At 27.9% G+C, this 20,263-nt stretch overlaps 1 protein-coding gene across 11 annotated transcripts in view; it reads right to left on the bottom strand.

Annotated features, from left to right (window-relative positions):
- The window catches only part of EndoA (endophilin-A), a 77,466-nt gene that overhangs the window by 33,636 nt on the left and 23,567 nt on the right, over nt 1-20,263 (bottom strand). Inside the window, exon 1 of one of the 11 annotated variants that reach the window (XM_067278363.1) lies at nt 4,519-4,663. The exons of the other annotated variants lie outside the window; for them this stretch is intronic. The gene's annotated coding sequence lies outside the window, so the exon portion shown is untranslated. Of the gene's footprint in view, nt 1-4,518; nt 4,664-20,263 lie in introns of those variants that run through there. 11 annotated transcript variants of the gene reach the window in all.

The following is a 20,263-nucleotide window of genomic DNA, read 5'->3' as shown; positions in this document are numbered from 1 at the left end:
AAAGTTACTGTAAAGTGAGAAATTTGTAATGCCATTAAAGTTATATGTATTGTATTGCATACAAGACCTGTAAGTTGTATGTCCCACAGATATACAACTTACAGGTCTCATACACAATACCATACATAACTTTAACATCATTACAAATTTTTCAGTGCCCAGTAACTTTTGGACATCCTGTATTTGAAACTGTATAAAAAAAAGTATTCTTAAAATCCAAACTACTGTACTGTACATCAAAATTGATTGCCAGATTTTATTACCAAACTGATTTTAAACTGATTAAAAATTTATTACCAAATATCCAGTAATAAAATCCAGCAATTTTCATACAGTTTGGCTTCAGCTAAATCAATTAGAATTGTTTTTGTTAAATATTTTCCTGTCGAAATATTTTAAAGATAAGTTTAAATTTGAAAATGTCAGAAAACTGAACAACCAGAACAAACAACTCATTTACATAAACTCTCACTAAAACACCGGATTGTAAAAAATTCTTCACCCAAAAACCTAATAACCGGTGCCAGTCCACTTAAATTATATGGCAAACGTTTTCGGACACTTCACTGCGCCCTTCCTTAAGCCTTCTAATCTTCTTACAACGAATTTTCGAACAAACGAAGTCATATTTCCGTTACGCACGTGCCAACCGAATAAAATTTAAAAATTAAAAAATCAAAAAATTAAAAAATCGAACAACTCAAATTCCAACGGTTCAACTAACTTCTGTAAACGAAGCTTCCTCCGAACATTCTACTGTTTTGCTATTTACAAATTCCTACATCGCTCCGCCCTTCTTCTAACGAGTGATGACGTAAGCAGCTCTACGTCATTGCTAAACGTCGCACTTTTTAACTAATTTCAAAAACGCTCCTCCACTCTTTCAATAAAAGATCGTCATCCCGTTTCCTTTCTTTTACTCTGTCTCGTCTTTTTGCAGCAGGGCCTGCCAAGCCATCGATAATTTCATCTCATCTTTTGCGTTAATAGGCTGTGATGAACGGAAGGCCTTAAAGATTTCTATTTGTTCCATTTTTAATTTTTAAATTTTATTCGGTTGGCACGTGCGTAACGGAAATATGACTTCGTTTGTTCGAAAATTCGTTGTAAGAAGATTAGAAGGCTTGAGGAAGGGCGCAGTGAAGTGTCCGAAAACGTTTGCCATATAATTTAAGTGGACTGGCACCGGTTATTAGGTTTTTGGGTGAAGAATTTTAAACAACTCATTATAAACTAAATGATGTGCTTGTTAAAAAATGATCATCAATAATCAATTCAAATATATGTAGAAGCATTTCAGGAAAAAACTGAAAAAGTAAAAGTAAGAGAACTGAATGCTGTCATAATGATGAATATGCTTGATTCCATAAAAGATGAGCAAAGAAGGACACATGACATCTAATTAATTACAACTAATTAACATTTTAATACTAAAGTAAAATTAAAATGCAAAATTTTCAGAAAAAATAAGGAAAATATTTGAAATTGCAGGTGTGTGTGTAAATAAAAATGCCAATGTAAGAGGCATTTTTATTTAGCAAGGATTTTTGAAATTTTCCACAAAATCACAATGAACAATTTCTGTGTAGAAAATAGTAAGTGTGAACATTAGATATACCATACACAGTAGAGAGAATAGATGTTACTCATTCACAAATCATGGCTTTTTATATAACTAGAAAGCATAAATAGTAAATCTCATAACTGCTTTTATTTTTTAAAAAATGAAATTATTTATGATTAACTTTTCAATTAATAAAATATAATTTATCAATTAAAATGTGCAAAATGTTTCTTTAGGAAAACAATCATCATAAAAATAATAATCTTGATAAGATAAAATGATATCAAAGATTCAATTATATCCTGTTAAATTTATAAGCAGTTTATGTTTCAGTAGATATACTATAAGAAAAAATTCAGCCATTGTCATTCCAAACTTCATACTCTGTCATTCAAATCAATGAAATATGCAAATAATTGAAAGTTATAAAAACAGTATTATTTTATTAATATTGAATCTTGTAAGAACATTTTTGTGTATTAATTAATGTGAAATATATAAATAAATAACCAGATTTAGTGCCAAAATTACTGAATTGGGGAGACTGCAAATTTTTGGGGGGTTTTTTCCTCGATGTCCAGTGGGCACCAAGGTCACTTTATTAATAAAGTGACCTGGCACCCACTGGGCATGATGGTCTTGGCCTAAGCCATGGTGGGCTCAGCCAAACCCATGATAGGCTTGGCCTAGCCCACCACAGGCAACTGGGAGGTGAGGGACAGGACTCAACATATAGCTTAATAATTAACCAAAATTTAATTTTAAAAATCCATGAATGAGTTGCTTAACTTTTCCAGCAACATTTTAAAACTGTGCAGCACCCACCAAATGTAGGGGAAAGCTGCCTAAGTCGTACCAGTGCTTAAATCATACCTCAATGATTTCAAAAGTATTTTATCCGCCATACAAATGGCAACAGTGTATAGTTATATGGCTCGGTTGTACTTACACACACAGGCAATTGCATCTGCGTTTCAAGGAATTAAGACTGTTTTTGGTAAACAAATTCATTTATAGTCATTTGAGTGTAATTTTCATCTGGTGTATGGAAGCTCCTAAGGTAAGCAAACACTAGTTAAATACATTTTGCTTTTTTAGTATAAGTTACATATCTATTAGTGATTTGTTTGCCTCTTGCAGTTTTGTGAAAGAGGCAAACATGATTTTGGGGCTTTATGAATTGACATGCATGCTGTGTCTTATGTTGTACCCCCTTAAAGAAGATATGAAGCAAAATTCTGTTAAACATAAATTACAAAAAAAAGAATGTAAAACAAAAAAGGTGAAGAATGGTAAAAACAACGATTGGTTTTGTAAAATATGCAACGATATCCGTGAAGAAAACCTGATTCAATGTTTAAAATGTAAGTCTTGGATTCATGATGTATGCTACGTAGTTACAAAACAAACAAAAACATATGCTTATATTGACTGTAAATGAAGATATAGTTGTGTAGTTGTGTTAATAAAATATACTTGTTTAAACCATATATTTATTTAATTTTAGTTTGAGGTATGACTTAGGTAGCAGGTAGTACAACTTAAGGACTGGTTTCCTTAGTTTGTACCAATTTCAATTTTTATAATTTTATGAGTTTAAAGAAAATGTGCACAGACTATTTAATTTTTTTGCAATAAATAAAAGCAGGGTTTACTAAGGTTTCCAATGATACTCAAAAGTATGTGTTTACTAATATATTATCTGATTTCTGAGAACGTTTTTTTAAGGGGTACGACTTGGGCAACCTTACCCTACGTAACATTGTGGGTAACATGACATTGGCAAGTTTAGGGAGATGATGTTGGGACTGTAATCTCTCATAAAATTCAAGATTTTAAATAATTTTTAAATATTAATATCTTCTCTTTCAAACATTTTATTTAAGAATAAGAATAATTTATATTAATAATTCTAATTTAATTTAAATTCTACAAATATATATTGTTATATAAAATTCAAATAATATATTCTTAAATAAAATATTTGAAAGAGAAGATATTACAATAATATTTAAAATTAAATTTATTTTGTTGAAAATATAAAAATATTTTTTGAACAAGCAATTATTTATTATGACATCATAATGTCAAGCTGCAATTTTCAATTATCTTTTAATTTAAAAAAAATCTCATGACTTCTGATCCAGACCAGAAATTCATACATTGGAGTCTCTGGTTCCCAAGCTTTCCATATTTGGTCTGGATTTTAGTGGCGTCTTACCCCTGGACATCACACTTCTGCTGATAACAATCAGGTCATGCCAGTCATTTATCTAATTCTGTTCTCAAGAAAAATTTTGAGTTGAAATCATATGACCAAAAGTTCATATATAGTTAATTGGGGCTTCCAGCTCCTAAGCTTTCCATATCTGGTCTTGATTTCCATCCGTGTAAGTTCATTGTCGAGATTAACAGAGGACAGACAGCAGACAGAAAACAATGGAATATAGAGAACTGCAATTTGAAAAGTGCAGTTCGATTTACAGTAGTTTTTACTATACATAATATATAAAAAAAGTCTGAAAATGCATTCAGCAAAAATTTTCTGATTTAACAGAATAAATTAGTAAAAAATATTTTCATATTTTTAGCAACATTAGTTATTACAGAAAAATGCTCTCATTATTAAAATTTTTATGTTAATCTTATATTTATTAATAATATTTATAAGAAATATTCAACAACAGATTTTTAAACTGAAAGTGGCATCAAATGAAAATATCAGCCTATTTGTCAATTCATATATAATAAACACAATTGAATAAAGAATTTTTTCATTTCATTATTATTTTATATTCTATACAAATTGTTATTATTAATAGAAGGGGGTTATCTTAAAAATATGTTTTCATTTAATTAGTACAAAATTAAAATGTATTAATTAATTGTGTCATTAAACATTTTGACAAGGTAATACTTTAATAATTTAAAATATTTCTAAATACTGTACTTACTTTTGCTTCATTTAATCATTAAAATAAAAAACACACAAACATTATATAAACTACATCGTATATTTTTGAAATTTAGTTTTTATCCATTTACGACTGGCTATCCAGACAACAAAATTAAGAAATTAAGTCAAAATAACTCAACCTTGACTTTCTAATTACTGAGTATTTCAAAAACCTTCAGGTAACTATTAAAGAATTGAAAATGAATTAGTGCAAAGAAAAAAACTAACCTTCCTTAAACAGACATGCTTTATTTGTAAATTTTTAGTTTTGTTAAATTTTCTTTATATTTAAACTTAGGTAAAACATTTAAGGAAGTGATTCTCAAATTTCTACACAGCATATTTTCTGCAATAGTTTTACTTATATATCAGTTTAAGCAAAATTCTTTAAAACTGAGAAATTAAGCATTGAATAGAACTATAAAACAAGTATTCTATTTTATATTTTTAGATATACAAAATATTAAATGTCAAGTATTTGTTTATGAATAATTAACAGAAATATCTTAATTAAATCTGAACATTAAAACAACATATAAAGTAAATTTAATAATGAAATCTTATTTAGCTATTACACCTAGACAACAATGCATCTAATAAATGATCATTTTGAATATAAGTACAGGATATGAAGCAAAGAATTTGTACCGAGTAGCATGCTGTTTAACATGAGTAGATGATCTTAAACTAGACTGGCAATTGGCCAAGACAGGAATACTTATAAGACAAGATGATGCTTCCTAAATTAGTTGGTTTCATTTTTCAGCTGATACCATTTCTATGTTTGTTAGGTAAAGTGCATAAACCTGTGATATATCAAAAGGAAAAGTCAACACAAATTCAAAATGCAGCTATTATTTTTTAAACAATGTATATTGCGTTTACTTTACCAAAAAATCTGCTTAATAATATGTTTGTTTGTTTTCAAGAGTAATTTCAGGAAAACATTTTTGAACCCTTCAATGACTTTTAAAATAGGATAGTCTGATCAACCACCTGTAACAAGTTAAACAGGTTATTGACAAAGGAATGATAAACTTAAATAATATAGAAATCTTTTATTCTCAGAAATATATTTTGCTTTCTTATAGAAAATAAAATACCTTACTTTCAAAACTTTTTATTACTATATTATTAATATATTAACTATCATTAATAACATTCCTATAAGATCTATTTTAAAAATCTTTCTTTTTTCCTATAAAACATTTTAAATTGGCATTAATAAGAAACTGTTTTATTAGAGATAACTTTATTGAATGTTTGGGAGATTATTAATGTAAAATAATTTCTTATTTGTGAATTTTTTTTGAGAAAGGCACTTTCCCTTTTTAATTGAATTTATTGTTTATTTTTATAATTGTATAGTTTATCAATAGCAAATGCTTTATATGAAAAATAAAATTAAAATAAAAACAATAAAAAACAATGAAGTATATTCTAAATTCAAAACTATTGTATTTATATTTCAGATAAAATTTTAAAGTAGCTTGAATTTTCCACATTGAAAAATTTTATTTTATTAATACAAAAGATTCAGATTAAATAAACACTTAACATTTTACATAATTATAAAGCCATAAAAAAATTTAGCACCACTTTTTTTGAGTTATTTTGTATTAGCTTCTTAAACATTAGGAGAATTTAAATTTTTTTAATCAAACATTGCAACAATTTTTATTACAAGTATCTCAAATTGTTTTACTATCATTGAAAATTTAAATTACACAGAAAATTTAGCATATGTAGAATGTAATTAAAGTTACTATTCTTTACATATTCAGAAAATGAAAAAATAATCTCAACAAAATTCCCCAGGATTAGTTAAAAAATTTTACAACTTCTTTGTTTTATATTTTATAAGTTGAATCTATATTCAATATTTGAAATAATTACAACAGACAAAACTAAAGATACTTAATGTAATTAAAATCACTTTAAATTGAGTTTTCATAATTTTAACTCCTGATAAAATTAAAGAGAAGACTTTACAGATATTTATGTCAAAGCATGAGGAGCACCATACACACTAAATTAGTTTAATTTTTTTTTAAATAAAAATTCAGAAATTTTTAGTATATATTCTTATAAGATTATCTTAAAAATTAAATTTTCAAAAAATAAGCCTGTTTTTATTAATTAAAACATATTTGACATTTTTTTTGATTCCATTCCAATAATGTTTATACAGTAGAGCGTCGATAAGTGGAACGTCGGTAAGTGGAATGACCGGAAAGTGGAACGATTTTCAGTCGGACTGTGTCGTGCTGAATCGAATGTTTTTGATACTAAATTTACTTCTAAAGTATAATTTTCATGTTTTTTATATTCTTTAATATATTTATTTTGTTTGTACAAAATGCAGAAATAATTTTTAACGATACGATAGCCTCGATGATTATTATAAAAATTTTCGTTAGGCTTAAAATCGACGAAAATTCAACACGAAGCGACACGCAACGGAGAAAAATTCAACAGGAAGCGATACGCAACGGAGAAAAATTTGAACATCGGACTGGTTAATGTATTTTTTCCGTACAAAGTCGGAAACTGGAACAAATCATTAACTGGAAGGACCCCAGTCCCCAATTGGTTCCACTTATCGACGCTCTACTGTATATACAAATTTGAATCCATAATAGTCAAAGCTGGAACTAACACAGTATATAAAGACACTGTTTTAATTATAATTAATTGTTGGAAAAGTATGTAAGGTGTGTTCAGTGTCTTTACAAATTTGAAAAAATTGAATTTTATAAGATTTATAAATCGAAAATATACATTATTAAAAAACCTACAAATATATCAGTTGAAACAACATACTTTATTTGAGAACCAACAACTTATAAAATACATTCTACATTCTTTTCTGAATACTTTTGGACTGAAAAACCAATCACCAGGGAAATAATAATCTACCTCTTTTCTTGAATTTCAAAAACTTCACAGGTTTCAGGTTTTTGGATATATTTTATACATTAAGAATATATTTTATAAGTTGTAGTTCTCCAATAATGTAAACTGAGCTAATCTACTTTTAATTGGATTAATTACATGAACTTAAAAACATATTTTTTAACTTATGAATGTACTTCCCATATGAATGTATACTTTCCAAATCGACAACAGTTTTATTGTTTCACAACAATTCATAACTAGAATGAATGTTATCGTAAAGTCTATCTGAATTAGAAAAATGATATGTACTGTACTTTTCACTAGCATATGCAGAAACTGAAAGATGTTTAAATATAAATTTGTTGTGAGTTTTAATATACTTATTCAAGATTACTTATGAAAATTTACTAATTTCAACATAGTTCACTTCCAGCAAATCACTTTAATGACAAAAATGTTTATGTTTAAAATCTAGGGTTAATGTTACCTGTGGACTATGGTAGCAAACATGACAGCTGGTCTCTGAAACAGTGGGGATGCACATTCTAACCTATCCTAACCTATTCTAATAATTTGGTTGGCAATAATTATGGTAATTTATTAGAATAGGTTAGGTTAGGTTAGAACGTGCGTCCCCACTGTTTCAGAGACGAGCCGCCATGCCCGCTACCATAGGTAACATTAACCAAATCTAGATATATCAACTGACAAAGATTTGTTAAAGTATAAAATAATCTAAGAATTCAAATAAAATTGCAAAATTTAAGATTTGACTAAAGAAAAACTATTTAAAGTGTATTCACATAAAGCCAAATTTGATGTAAAATCTATATTGGGGTTACAATAAAATAGAATAATAAAATAAAATCATCATGCATGCTACTTATCATGTTACAATTCATATATAGATTTCCATAGATAACATGTCAGCATTCCAGAAATTAATGCATCATTGTTCCAAGTTGGCTTTGAAAATTTCCAAGATCTCCAAGTGTTTTAAGTTATATCATTATCATCATCAATCAAGAACAATCCGTGGTTGTGGTTGTTGTTATTGATGATGATAATAACAATGATAACCATTTTATAAATTTTGTTGTGTATCTATTGATTAGTTGATATTGAACATTTAAAAATTACTAGTTGCAATAATATACAACAGTCCAATATATAAATATGAATTTAATAAAAACTTTTAAAATCACTTGACAAGGATATATTTGGAAAACAATGTTACGTTCATGAATCAGATGTCATATTCATAAAATCAGTAGGTCTACCTATGTGAAGGCATAAACAGAATACTACAAATTCCTATGCATATGACATTATGATAAACAATTATAGTTAGAAGTAGCAGAATTTTATAAATATTTTCATCTTGTTCAAAAAAATTTAATTTATTTGTGTAAGTGCTACTTAAAACATTATTATTTTAATAGTTAGTTTTCCCAATTTATCTGCTTTGTGTCTTTATTTGTTTGTCTGTGTTAAAGTGCACCTGGAAGAGATCAGGTTCCTAGATCTACAGTTTTGTTTATACAACAGCCATAGTGATAAATTCTATCACTTTCTGATATTTATTACGATCTTCATCTAAAAATTTATATTTCCTGATAATGAAAAGTATTATAAATATGGAGCATTTAATCACATCCAGTTTTCTTTTTGTGTTTCTATTAGCAGACACTTATTACTAAATTTATGTAAATTTTATTGATCCTTAAAAGTGCCATAACATCTGAAAAAAACAAAAATAATCTAATCAATCAGAACTAAATCATTTTGTTTGCACTTTCATAAATATCAAATTTCATATAAATTAAAACATTGTACTAAGTCTACAGAATACAAATACCAAACAACTTTTTAAAAATGCTGTTAGTATCATTGAGAATTCACAATAATGGCAATATCAAGAAGTGGATCAATACCTAAGCCTGTTGCAAAACAAAGCTGTTAATTAACTGAACCTTGGAGAATTGTTCTTTCATCACAAGGAATAATATCAAGGTCAACTATTAGCCCTAAAGACACTAATGATATTAGAAAAATTGCTCTTCAAAATACAAATGAATTTGTAGACTATTTGAAATAAGATTAAGTCAAGATTTCTTTTCCAATAGCGAAACTAGTGATCTTTATCACGTCACTCTTAATTATCCACAATAAACAGAGACTAAGATTAAAACAATCCATTTGATTTTAGTTAAATAAGGCAAATAAAGTGGATTGATTTAATCTTGGTCTCTATTTATTGCAGATAATTAAGAGAGACATGATAAAGATCAATAGTCTTGCTATTGGAAGAAGAAACCTTTACTTATAGTTATAGGCCTATCCATTCCATTTAAATAATTTTATTAAACAGTTTACTAAGTAAGATTGTTCAATGTACATTATTTTTAACAGATAAATACAATTCTAAAAATTTTAAATTACATTTACAAATAGATTTGGCATATGAAGACTGTACCATTAATTACATGTACAATTGAGCCACTTTTGACTCCCTCCTTACCTGCTGTGTACATGATGTACCTTTGGCAAACCCCCTATCCTTTAATTACATGTATAATAGTTCATGAACTCTCCTTTGACAATGAATAAATAACTTAAATGTTCTGCAAATATTTTTTAATTGATAGTTTATTCACATGACTAGTAATTACTTTTAAAAATGAATTTGTATGCCACTAATACCAATAAAAAATGTTCATGTAGACAATGCCTTGATCCACTCCCCCATCACATACAATGATATACCTTTCAAAACCACTTCCTTAAATTGTAGACCTAATTAATGGACAGCCCCTAAATTGCAGTAGATAAATACGTTTTAATTCATAAAGTTTCAAAAATAATTCCTAACAATGCATAAACTGAAGATTCTCAGGAACCAAACCACAACACAAACTGATGAAAAAAAAAGATTAATGGATAATTTTAATTTGCAAAAATATTTTAACAAACATATCATCATTCAGAAACGAACAGGTAATGACATTGTTTCAGTAAGGAAAAAAAAAAGCAAGAAACTTGAATGACAGATAGTAACAGGGAAAGATTACATTGTTTTTTTTTCCTTTTTTTCCCTCCTCTTAGAAAGTAGCAGCCAATTTACACTTGGCTGTTAAATGTGTTAAATATGCCAACTTGCATCAACAAACTGATCAGGGCGGAATTAAAAATACTAGTTAACTCATATTTCATTTCATAAGTATTCTGCTGTAAAAAAAAATGTTATTTTTAAATTTAACAATATTTCAAAAAGACAATATGATTTCAAGTGAACTCGACATCTACTCATTTGAAATTCAAGCATAATGCAGAGATTGAAAATAATACACAGAAAAAACATCTATGGGTAAAGAAAAATGAGAGTTCATTAATAAAGGATAAACAGCGAGCAGAACGGGAGAGAATGCTAGCGAAATCAATATAGATTCTTCTGGAACTAATGGCTAACTTACTACAAATAGTCATATAATATGCCCACAAATTAGAATGAATCATTAATGCAAAAGTAGCAATAAACATAATTCTTAAAAAAACTGAAGTCTAAAATTACAATTTTCTTATATGTGAATAAATTTTCTGATAAAGAAATATGATAAATTTCCTTTTCTACATGACAGAAAATACTTATTTTGTGATATGCTAGGCAGCATTCTTGCTTTGTCAGGTGTTGCTATGGTGAATTTTTTATTGAACACTCAGTATATTTTTTTTTTATTGAAATAGCTTTTATATAAATTTTTAAAACACCTAAAACAACATAGATGAAACTTTACATTTTTTAAGTGATAAAATGCATTTTGTGAAATATAATTATGCTACAATCTTAAAACTTTAATAAACAAATTTCAGTTTCTTTAATGTATTTTATCATTACAAACCATTAGAAATAAAACAAAACTATAAAAAAAAATTTTGAAACATTCCATTTAGATCATTTTTTTTTCTATATTACCATTCAATTACCATTTAACCAATTATTAAATTCTAAGAATTTTATCACGGGATTTTTAAAACTTCAAAAACAATTTGTATTCTTAATTCGAAAAAGAAATAAACTAATTAAACATTATTTAAATACAATATAAAGAAATCTTATGCTATATGTGATTTTTTTTCTTATAATGTCCTAAAAAGAACTTGAAGTTCACATACATTAAATATTTTACAAGTGTCAATGTAACTCAAAAGTTTTTCAATTAGTTTAAAGATAAATGATGCACTGACTGCTGTCATTTATGTATTAAAATAGTTTTTATGTTTTTGCTTCTTTAAACCTTATGTTTTTTACATTCAGTATTCAGTCTCAAAATAAGTACTTAGATGACATTTATGTCAAATTACATTTAAAAATTTATTTATTCTAATATTAATAGCAAAGTTACAAGGACTAATAATGCCGTCCTCAATAATCCAATTAGTTTAAGTACTCATCATATCTTTTAATGTTCCGAATATTAACATTTATAAGAAGTATTTGCACTGTACATCCTGAATTTTCTGGAAAATATTCATAAAACAATATGCATTAATAAATGTTATATAAGTTTATAACACACGTAATTTACATATAAATCAATGTCAAAAATTTAAAATTATTCTGTTCCAAATATAATAAAAATTGTTAAAAAGAAATGCTAATACAGTATTTACACACCTTACTGAATACATTTATCAACAACAAAATTTTTTTAAATAATGCTCTTCCAATCTTCCATAGTTGCTTTTCTTAAGTTTAAAAAACACTTTATTGTACAAATTAATCAGTAAATGCATTGGAATTTGGAAATGAGTCAAAAAGTAAAGGAACTCAGTATGTTTCAATGAATAGAGAAATTTACTCTGAGAAAGTTTGAGAGAAATAGCATGCATTATAAAAGAAAAACATTAGCACTGTTTCATTGTATTCTAAACAAATTTATACACACTGATTAAAAAAATTGAGAATATGCACCATTCAGAATGGGCAAAAATATCAGATGATCAAGAAGAGTAACAGAAATCGAAAGAAGTGAAGAAAAATGCTAAAATTAGCACATTGAACTTTGGCAAGTGACATTGCTTCAAAAAATCTGGAAAAAGGTTATGTACAGAATAAATAAGAAAAGTGATCAGAAGAGAAGGATATAAGAGTAGTAAATAAAATACCATTCTTAAGTGAACAGACTAGAATGAAATGCCTAGATTTTGCTATAGTATTATATTGGATTACTTATATAAACGAAGATAATACTGGAAACTTTTCTGATTAAAGCAAGTCTAATTTATTTTTATGTAATGGAAGAACAACGATCTGCAGAAAACAAAATACAGAATTAAATAAAAAAGTTTAGTTCTTACAGTAAAGCATGGAGGTGGTAATGTCCTTGTTTCTGGCTACATATCATACAAGTAGAAAATCTGGTATTTATTGATAATATTATCAATATAAAAGGATAAAATATTATCTTTGTTGATATGAATACTAAAGCATGTTTAAAGATAATGCAAGGTAATTTAATGGAAAGTGCAAGACAAATGGAATAAGAGAACAATTTTATTTTCTAGCAGGACAACACTTCTAAACATATTTCCATGAAGTAAAGGAATGGATGTTTTAGAAATTAAGAAGAAAATTTCTCCATCCACCCAAAATTCCAGACACCAATCCCATTGAGAATTTACAACACATTTTGGATATAAACAAAAGAAAATTTAAGATAACTAACAAAAATGATCTCAAGAAATACTTGATGGAAGAATGGGGAAAACCAGTCTGCTGTGAAATTACTTTTATCCATGCCAAAACTATTGCAAGAATTGATCAAAAGAAAAAAATTCATATAGAAAATTTCATTAGCCTTTCAATAGATCTCTATAAGGACTTCTGATTCCAAGTGTGCAAATACTTTGACTGTAGATTTCACTTTTTTTTTTTGTGAAACTTTTCAGATAGAAATTAGTGTTATGTAAATTATCTTTATTTGTCATACTTAAAAAAATAAGTATATCATATTGCATGAATTAAAATGTTTTAAAAATGATCTGTACAAAACATATCTGTATTTATTAGAGGAGGCTAAGGAGTTTAACAATTTATCACTTACAGTTGTATTCCAATAAAATTCAGGGTGTGAAAATACTTTATCGATCCACTGTGTAAATAACTTATTATATGAATGATAAAACATTCAATCTTTCATTTCATAATATTTTTTGTAGAAATCTGAGTAAGAAATCAAATAAAAATCTGATATTTATATTACTAAAAAAAATAAGTTAATAGATTTGTTAAATATTTAATAGTTTCTTAGATTCAATGAAGAAATTTCACATTTTTCATATTTAGATAAATTTGAAAGATAGTGATTTCAATAATGAAAGAAATGTTTACATTATTGATAATACAACACACAATTCATAAGATGTATTATAAACTGTTTGCCAAATACAATAAGAATTTTTAATTTAAAAATGCAAAATTATCATAAGATTATAAACTGTGTCACAAATTTTATTGATGTGTTTTCAAAAATACACAAATTTATTTCTGGAAAAAAGTCCAATGAAATTTTTATTTTTATAGAATTTCCTATACATGTATTATAATTACAAATAAATATTTAAAATTTCAATGCAGTAATTTTCACAGAGAGCAAATGTAATTGAAAAATGATCTTTCTATTTTTCGACAATGTAAAGGAAATTCCATTTTCTAGCTTGGTTGTCATTATTTTCAAGGTATTAGTAAATTTCATTTAATATTCTCAAATTAAATCAATAATGAATTCATTTATGTAACAATTAATAACTTTATAACAGGATAATTTATTATTAAAAAAGAAACAATATCACATTATAGAAAATTTTAATCAATATAATTGACCAAATAAAAGCTTATTTTCTACTATATTGCACCTGATAATAAAGAATAAAATTTCCTCAATGTCCTCAGTCATCACTTAATAATGTCATCAATAGGTTCCAGAAACAACAACATTAAGTGAAATGGCATTTAATGAAACTAATTTTACAATAGGCTAAATTACATAAACAAGTGTTAAATTTCCTATTTGGTTATATTTTCATTTATTAAACTTTAAATAGAATTTGATAAATTTGTATGTAATATATTATAATGTTATATTTTAATGACTTTTTGAAAAATAAAAAAGTTGGTTCTTTTTATTAAATCTTACAATTTATTAATTCTATTATTTTAACAAAATTTTTCAAATTAATGCAATCAAAAACTGTCAAAAAAATAATGTGTGATGATCAGGTACTTGTTATCATTGTTGTTTATTATTTAATTAATGACTACAAGCTGACAGCTGAAAATAGGAGCCCACACAAATACATCTTTTATAAAAGGGTCTGCAACCTTTCAAAGTTTCGAAACTACTGCAGTAAACTGTTATGTTTTATCAAAAAATATTGAAATTTTGGTTGCTGCATAATATTTCTGAATTATAATGTTTATAAAATTAAACTACAAATTATTATTTTTTTATTATACTAATTATTATTATTTAAGAAACGTAAATAATAATATCCTAATATGCAGTGTGAGCTCTCAACCGGGGGTGGCTAGTAGCTTTTTGACTTGCCCACCACTTAATCAGTAAACTCATCGCTAATCAACAAACTCTCATAGGTCATAACCAATGGCTTCTGTCAAATTGTGATATCAAGGGTCTGCAAGGATCCTCTTACGGTTTGTCTTCTCCTGACACCAGTTAACCTATTACAGTAGAGCATTGTTTATCCGAATCAATTGGAGACTGGGGTTGTTCGGATAACCGATTATGTACGAAAAAATATATTAACCTATCTGAGGTTGAAATTTTTCTCCGTTGCGTGTTGCTTCGTATTGAATTTTTCTTTTTTGCATGTCGCTTCGTGTTGAATTTTTTTGTTGATTTTCAGCCTACCGAAAATTTTTATAATAATAATCGAGGCTATTGTATCGTTAAAAATTATTTCTTTATTTTGTAAAAACAAAATAAATATATTGAAAAATATAAAAACAAAAAAATTATACTTTAGAAATAAATCTAGTATCAAAAATGTTCGATTCAGCACGACACAGTCCAACTGGAACTCTTTTGGATAACCGGTTTTCGGATAAACGATGCTCTACTGTAATTTAGTGGGCTAACACACTATGAAACATCTCGCAGAATAACGAGTGGGAGGGATCGCGAGTAGGTTAGAAGAAGGTCGTTTGGTATTGAGTCAGAGCACAGTCCATTTAACAAGTAACAGAAGTAAATTTAATGGAATTCAAGATAAAATAAAAATATAAATGAATACAAAAATGAATCCTACAATAAATGGTTTACGACTTACACTATCTTAAGTCTAATGCCTAGCACGCGATGAGAGAGAGCTTACAATAATATTCCCGAGTTTCATAATACCTCATTATACTTGTAGATTCTAGACATTTTCTATTTAGAGTTCATAGTCTTCTTCAAATGGCACATTATTAAACCTTTAATCTTCTACTAATATTAGGCATGCATATGGAGGTCCCTTATTCATTTCTTCTTAGGTTGAACTTAAAATATAACTCGTAGTCAAATATAAAATGGATAACCCTCACTTGCTTTAGCGATGAAAGCTGCTGGCGAACTCCTGGATGAGTTTCATGGAGAACACCTTGTTTACTCCTTTCTCTACTGAGTTTCCCGGTGGACTCTCTCTTCAATGTATATGGAGAACCCCAACTACACTTCTTCCTATTTAGAAAGCTTTCAGTGGACTCCTAGATTTTAGCGCGAAATTCACTAATATTCTTCTTCATTATCCAATCAAATTACTTTTTCCATCACATGAAAGGGGTAAAACTGTCAATGTGTCATGAATCTTTATGATTGAAACAATGATAAAAGACTAAAAGGGGAATAAAAAATCCCTTTCTTTACCTATGGAATTTAAAGAGTTTGTCCATTATTAGGTGAATTTAGTATATCAATCAAGTTAGTCTATCCTCTAACATATATAGGTTTAAATTTATCACACTTATATATCCAAATAATAACAATTTGACTAAAAGAGGGGTAAAATGAAAGTATTGTGCGCTTTCCATTATCAGATCGTTTTATGTCAAACTTCCTCCAAACTTTTGATAAAATCTTGTCAGTTAAATAATCTTATAAGTTTTAAATAAAATATAATAATTTTAAATAATTTTCAAAACAATAAGCCCCTATCCTGACATGCAGCAATTATATACTAAAATTTATTTAGAATACAAAGTCAAAATTATATTTTATTTATTGAATATAAATAAAATGTAAAAATTATGGTAATACATTCAAAACATTATGTTAAGAAAATAAGTTGTAATAATTTGAGAATTTATATATACATATATATATAATTAAAAACTAGTTATTAAATTATTAATTTTATTTTAAATCATCTCTGACAATTCAACTATTCAATGTTAAGTGTTATTTCAGTAAATCAAATAATAATCTGAGAATTCCCATATTAATCTCAATAATTTAATTATCTTCACAACATTTAAAAACATCCCTATAAAATCTGAATAAATTTCTTCAAAGTTTACTTTAAAATTCAAAATTATCAGATGACTTCTAATTAAGTATGTACAGAGTGGAATGAGTCAGAGAGCCTTTTAATCATTCTCATTGTGGGATTAGCCAGACTCACAATGAAGTAGCCAGATAATGAGATATGGGGCATAGCATATCCAAAAACCATTGGGATTTCAACCCTTCTGATTCATTTCCTGATGGACTCTCTCTTCAATGTATGTGGAGAACCCTTACTACACTTCTTCCTATGTAGCAAGCTTTCGGTGGACTCCTAGATTTAAAGGATGGAGCTGAAACCGTAACACCATTCATCCATCTGGCTATTGCAATGCTCCTGCTCAGATGTTTCTTGCTAATATATTGATTTGTTCATATCTATGATAAATAACCCTTTCTATATTATTAGATTTTGAGTGTTGGTGAGTTTTTGAGTGAGCTGTCATTACTGAACTTTAACACTTTGGGTATGGCTTTTTCTACAAATTGTGTATTTCTTTACTTTAGTTTTACTAAAGTTTTTGATATATATTTATTATTATGTGCTTTATTACTAATTGGAGGCATAGAGTCTAATCCTGGCCCGATGTCTCGCACTCCTCCTTCCTCCCCTCCTTCAAAGTCGGCCATATCATCTGTTGGCAAACGACAAAGATCTCCTAGAAAACCAACTCTAAAATCTCAACGACTGGAATCTTTCTTTCCTCTTCTGGCTTCGTCTACTAATGTACCACAAAATTTGTTTTCTTTCTTAGAGGAGAAATTTGATACCATTTTGACTAAACTCGAAGATTTATCTACTAAATTCGAATGGCTGGCAAATTTGCATAAAGACTTCGAACAGCGTCTCCTCAATGTGGAGAAGAAGGTAGAAGAATTTTCTAACCTAAATGTTTCATCTACTACTCCAATATCCTATTTTTTATATCTCTTACACTCATCGTCTAACGAACGTCAGAGGAATAATATTGTTATTGCTGGATTAGAGGGAAATTCTACTGAAGTTCTGTCCTTGGTTTCCGACATTCTGCCATTTGTTAAAAAATTCAATGGCGACTCTATTGTGGTGAAAGATCTTAAATTAGTTTCAAAGAATAATTTGGTGGTGGCTGAACTCGATGTTGTCTCCGATAAAAAACTCATTTACCGAAATGTACATAACATCCGAAAGAGAGAAAAGTGTTCTAAAGTAAAGTTTTTTGATGATTTACATTAGAGATCGAGAATTAGGAGGAGAAATCTTGTCCCTTTTTATCGAGAGGCTAAGGAGACAGGCAAATCTGCATTCATGAGAGCTGATTGTTTAACAATTGATAGAGATAACTTTACGTTTGACTTACTGAATAATAAGCTGATGAAGATTGAACCTTTTTTACTACCAGGGAAGTCGCTGGATCGTCGAATGAACGAAAATTAAAAACTTTACGTGTTATTCCTTACTCAGAAGCTTTCTTTACGTTAAAGGTGTTGTCCTGGAATAGCCAAGGTTTATTGTATACTAGCTTTACTGATAAGAGTTTTGTTGATTTTATCTTATCATATCATATTATTGGCATAACTGAATCCTGGATGACATCATCTTTGAAAACCCTTCTTTCATCATTAGATTCTCAGTTCTATTTTATTGAATTTCTAGCTCATGAATCTGAGAGACCTGGAAGACCATCTGGTGGATTGTTATTAGTAATTTCTCGGAAACTTGGTAAGTTAGAAATTTGTCATCTCTCCGATAATTTTATTATCGCTAAACTTACATTCGATAAACGTTTGTTCAATGATCGTCCTAGACTTCTAATTGTCCTGGTTTATATTTCTATCAATAAATATGACTCACTGATTGAGTATCTTGATAGATTGATTCTTGATTTTAAAGATGATGATGACATTTTGATTCTTGGTGATTCTAATGCTAGAATTGCTTCTGAAATAGATACATTATATACAGGCTCTAATCTAAATTTTTATAACCTTAGAGAGTCTAAAGATAGAATCTTTAACCGTAGAGGAAGAAATTTTTTGAATTTGGTCAAATCTTATGGCTTGATTCTTTTAAATGGTCGTTTCGTTACTGATTTTCCTGCGAACTTTACGTTTATTTCTTCTTTGGGCACATCAGTTATTGATTTGATATCCACTAATTCAGAATTTGTAACTAACATAGTGGACTTTAAGGTTTTGAATAAATTTGATTCCGACCACCTCCCAGTTTCTATCGCTTTCAGGTTTAATTCTCTTCCTCTCAGTAAAGAACTGCCTACTGAAACTTGTCGTTATGTGTGGAGACCTTCATGTTTGGATAAGTATTTGTGTAATGTTACCAAGCGTTATATAGATCTTAAAAGTGAATTCTTTTTGGATTCTTTTTCTTTTTATTCGTCCTTTGTTGACGTGATCCTTGAATCTGTGATTCAAAGTAATATGTATGTCAAGTATGATTGTCTAAGAAAATTTGCAAAGTCTTGGTTTGACGCTGATTGTTTATGATCGAAAAGAGAGAAGAATCGTGCTCTATGATCATTTCGGTGATCATAGATCTAAGCAACAATTTATTACTTACTCTAACTTGGAAAAAACCTTCAAATCCCTCTGTAAGGCCAAAAAGAAACTATTTTGGAATAAGATTAATTTTCAACTATCACATATTAAAAACTCTACTGAATTTTGGAAGATTGTTAATAAATTTAGAACTAACAAATTCGTGCATAATAACATTTCTATTTGTGATTGGTCGGAATATTTGCAAACTTATTTCTCTGGACCATCTTTGACTGTACTGTCTATTAGTACTAATGACAATATGGACCCATTACTTGATGACAAATTTTCTTTTGACGAATTACAATCTGTAGTTCGCTCTCTAAAAAATAATAAAGCCCCTGGCTTAGATGCTATTAAGGCTGAGATGATTAAATTTCTTCCGATTAATGCTTTGAATGATTTGCTATCTTTATTTAATAATTTTGAAATGAATTATTCTTTTCCTACTACTTGGAAAAATATCTGCTTAAAAATGATATATAAGAAGGGTGATCGTCTCGATCCTTTGAATCACCGTCCAATATCACTAATTAGTGTAATTAGGAAAATTTTCTCTACGTTATTGGCTAATCGTTTGCGACTCTGACTCAAGCGATCTCATATTATATCTATTAGTCAAGGTGCTTTTGTAGCAAATAGAGGTGTTGATTATAATCTATTTATATTTCTTGGAATTTTACAATTAATTTTGACAAAGAAACATAAAAAAACTTTACGTTGGATTTATCGATTTGTCAAAGGCAT

This window comes from Centruroides vittatus, unplaced genomic scaffold (genome assembly GCF_030686945.1).
Source record: "Centruroides vittatus isolate TY-2023 unplaced genomic scaffold, ASM3068694v2 contig_799, whole genome shotgun sequence".
In the NCBI taxonomy this organism is placed as follows: Eukaryota; Metazoa; Arthropoda; class Arachnida; order Scorpiones; family Buthidae; genus Centruroides; species Centruroides vittatus.
This window is presented reverse-complemented; position numbering and strand designations above follow the sequence as displayed.